The following is a 4,639-nucleotide window of genomic DNA, read 5'->3' on the forward strand; positions in this document are numbered from 1 at the left end:
AGTTATTCCCTCGTATTTGTAAATAAAAAAGAAAAAAATGTACTCACGTTGAACATTTTTGATGACTTATGCAAAGCAGCTAGCAGGAAGGCCTAGTCAACATTAGGTCTTTTAGGAGGAAATTCTTAGCCTTTTTGGTCTGAAATATCCCAGTAGATCGGAAAAGGGAGGAAAGGTGAGTAAAAAGTTTTGATGCCTTACTGGCGTTACCATTGTAGAACCCAGAGACTTTCCTGCAGACGAATGAAGGCATACTGATCAGACATAATATGTGCTGCCGAGGCAGAGAAGAACTGGGTGCTGATGACACGGTCCGAAGGTCAGGCCGCGCGGCAGAGGTACAATGACCAGCCTCCAATGTGGTCCGTTACCATAACCGAGAGCTAAACAACCAATTAACATAGTGCAGTGTAATGAATCGAGTTACCTAAGGAACATAGCTGCCAAACATTAGCCTATTACCTTTATTTTTTTTGGAATGACACCTTGCGTGAAAACATGCTACTATCAACTTATGTGTTGTCTAGAGTGGAAGAGTTTTCACTTGTGCTCCACTTTTGTTCGAAGTCACAGCTATCAAAATGCAACTTCTTCAACTGTCAATTAATGTCTTGATAGGACCTTAAAACCACTTTTTGCATCGCTTTTGATTCGCCACAGAACTGACAGTATGAAATAATGTAAAGTTCATGTAATACTGCGATCTCAACAAAAAGTCGTCCAAAACGGACAAGTCATCCATTGATTAAGGTGAATACTATAAAATACCAAAATGGGACCGGTAAGCGCGATATTTATGAACACAATTAATCAAGTACTTGTTACTTGAGGGTCTGATACAAGAATCTCTGCGTTTATTTTCTGTTATAACAAATACCCACCTCGATGGAGTTGAAAATGTTTGGTGGAATGTGAAGTAACATTGACTTTACGAAAAGGTGTGATGACCACGTAGGCTCGCTCCAGCAAAACTTCGCATTCGACCTGCTTTAATGCTTTAGAACAATTAAAGTGGCAACGCCGACTTCTAAAAAGCATTCCCGTGTTTTAAGTGTGCACATCAAAACAAAAAAATTACCTAAATTTGTGTAAAATCTAAGAACGGGATTCCTATGTCTGGAAATCCCTCTCCCGTTCCGCAGCCAGGAATCCGCATGACAAAGCCGTAAAATATCTTATAATCAAAATTTCTGCTGAATTTTACCTACCTGTTCAATTAGGCATCAGAAAGGAATTTCGCACCAAAGTTAAGCTTCATTAAAATAAATGCATTGGAGGGTAGTACAGTCAATCCTGGAATTTTGATACCTTGAACAATGGAATTTGGTTTTTCCCTGTCTTATTGACTGTGTCCTACTTATTTGTAGATATGCTTTCTGCATTGTAATCAGGACGCTGCATCTTGCACGGCTACTCCATTTGCGTCGACTGCACGTAGCAGAATAGTGCACCGGGAGTCATTGACATATGGATGACATCGTCACTGACAGGAGGAAAAAATGCACAAAGCACTTACATTCTTGCTTTAATAGCAAGACTCTTTCCTGAATGACGGTTTGCGAGTTTATATGCAGTCGTTTGAACAATGATACTACGTTTTAAAATATACTTGACAAATTAGGAATAAATAAGCCTTTACTTATTTCGAGCTCTTTTTTCTAGTACCTGGATTATTTGTTTAACTCTTCGTTATGGTCCGGTCCTATGTAATTTTGCTGGGCAACATGTTCTTTGCGCCTGTTTTTAGTCCCGCAGCCCTTCCACACTTCTACAAGACATTTTCTGCCCTAGTCTCATGAATTCTTTAGCCTTCAGAGAAGTCCGGCTGGCTCCATTGGTTGCAGCGGAAAGTGACCCCAACCCTAAGGGACATCTATCCTGAAATCTATCACTCTACGCTCAACCTCAGCTTGACAGAAAAGAACATGTGCCGAAAATGCGAAAAATCTTTGAGGATCCCCAACAATAGGGCCAAAAGTGATATCGGCATTCAGCAACTATATTAGTCCCGCGTTCTGCAAGAATGCCAACAGCAACCGAACTGACACCACTTGTGAACCATCTAATTAAGTTCATTACGTAGCCTCTGCGAAACCTGCTAGTGGATGTCAATTAAGTAAAACGTCATACCCCTCCACTTCTCTACTAAATGGATAGAACTCAGATGGATATGGCTAGGCAACGTTGAAGTGAGAAGAGTAGTGGCAAGGAGGAATAAACGCAAAGCCATATTAAATCCAATACTTTAGTAACAGATTCTGCTTTTAAACCGACGTCCTCCCTGCTAGCTATGGACACGTTTGATGGTCGGTACACTTGTTCCCTCCTCCAGAGATAGTCTCTAATCGGGAAGAAATACTAGATTTAGTAGAGCTGCCTAGAGGCTTCAGTGGTGTTGCGTTCAAATATCTCCTTACTTGCATACAAATTCAATGATCGGCATAATTATTCAATGAGTGTTTTGTTTGCAAGCCACCGACTACGTTGTAATGGAGGTTGACTTGGGGAGCTCCGGGAAAAAGCTCAAGTGGGGAGGAAGCTATGCAACAATTTCCTATCGGGAGGCATTGAAGGCGCCGCCAGGCGACCTGACCTCCTGGCTATGCAAGAAGATCCCAAGCCCTACTGTACGTAGATAAAACACAATCTGCTTTAGTATTTTGCAAGAAACAATACAAAACTCTAAAATCCTATAAAATTAAAAATTGGACTTGGTTTATCTTATTAGCAAGCAACAGCACAGAAGAAAGTGGGATGTAGGTGAGTTCGCAACTCAAGGCTCAGTTCGTTAGCAGAATAAATAGCCGATATCAAAGAATTCCATTTATGAGAAATTTGAAAACTTATTCCAAATTGATTGGATTTTTTCTTAAAATGGTAATAGGCTTCGATGGTGAAAGTATCCTCAACTACTATTAGTGTTGGTGATGGCTAGAACAAGCAGGATTCTCCCAAATACTTCCTCCGTTAAGTAGAGTAGCTAAGAAAAATGCATGTAGACCACCTAAGAAGAGGAAAAGTCAATGCTCTGAGCACACGGTGATTTAACTTGTAGAGTCATTTTTAAAAGGCATTCAAAAAGCTGCCTCTCTTGACATGAATTAATTATATCCGGCCTTTGGTCTCCCTTCTTCCTCCTCCTCCCATTAACATCCCAAAAATTGTGCGGTGTCCATTTGATTTTTATGGGAGCAGGGACAAGTCGCAACGAATAAGCTAGTAAGGGCAAGAACCATTTTTAATTGGTGTTATGGAAAATGAGTTTACTAGACTATGTAACCATAAATAAATATTTGCAGCTTTATGAATAGGAATTTTAAAAAACAGAACCTTTGAGTGAGGTAACCAGGTAACTGGGCTCTGTTTGCTGCAAAGCGTCACTGTTAAAACCCTGTAGGACATACCTTGGGCGTGGTTTTTTAGAAAAGCTACAAACCTAACGGTTAAAAACCAGTTTTTAAGAACAAAAATCCGATTTTATTTAAACAAGTGGGTGGGAGGTGAGCACTATTAATAGCATAATAAGTTTAAAAGAGCTGATATTGATAAATGGAACTATATACGAGAGCGCTAGAGTCCAACAGAGATTTTTGGGATAAAAGGGGAGAAATCACTCTTCTTTTCACTATAAATTCCTAACACATTATTGCGTTTATCTTAGCTGTTGTCCAGAAAAATCTAAAAGGTTCATTAGCATAAATGAATTACCCCAAGACAGTCTGTCCTCTCAGCACCTAGCATGCACTAGCTTTTAAAACTGCAAGCCTCCTCTCACGATCATGTTTATTGTTCCTATAAAAGAAGTCGCCTTTTAAACTTTGCGACAACTTGTAGATTCTGCACCAACTCATGGACTTCCGACTTTCACAATACTAACAATTCACTGAACCGAATAACGCTCTGTGGGCTGCGGACCGCCACTACCGGAGGCTTCATTTGGGCACTTACAATCTTGCTGCTGAGATAACAAGAGTTACATAAACTCAGTATGCTTGAAAGTAAAAGTAGAGAAACAAAAAAATTACCTAAATTTGTGTAAAATCTAAGAACGGGATTCCTATGTCTGGAAATCCCTCTCCCGTTCCGCAGCCAGGAATCCGCATGACAAAGCCGTAAAATATCTTATAATCAAAATTTCTGCTGAATTTTACCTACCTGTTCAATTAGGCATCAGAAAGGAATTTCGCACCAAAGTTAAGCTTCATTAAAATAAATGCATTGGAGGGTAGTACAGTCAATCCTGGAATTTTGATACCTTGAACAATGGAATTTGGTTTTTCCCTGTCTTATTGACTGTGTCCTACTTATTTGTAGATATGCTTTCTGCATTGTAATCAGGACGCTGCATCTTGCACGGCTACTCCATTTGCGTCGACTGCACGTAGCAGAATAGTGCACCGGGAGTCATTGACATATGGATGACATCGTCACTGACAGGAGGAAAAAATGCACAAAGCACTTACATTCTTGCTTTAATAGCAAGACTCTTTCCTGAATGACGGTTTGCGAGTTTATATGCAGTCGTTTGAACAATGATACTACGTTTTAAAATATACTTGACAAATTAGGAATAAATAAGCCTTTACTTATTTCGAGCTCTTTTTTCTAGTACCTGGATTATTTGTTTAACTCTTCGTTA

This window comes from Echinococcus granulosus (genome assembly GCF_000524195.1).
Source record: "Echinococcus granulosus chromosome Unknown EG_S00001, whole genome shotgun sequence".
NCBI lineage: Eukaryota > Metazoa > Platyhelminthes > Cestoda > Cyclophyllidea > Taeniidae > Echinococcus > Echinococcus granulosus.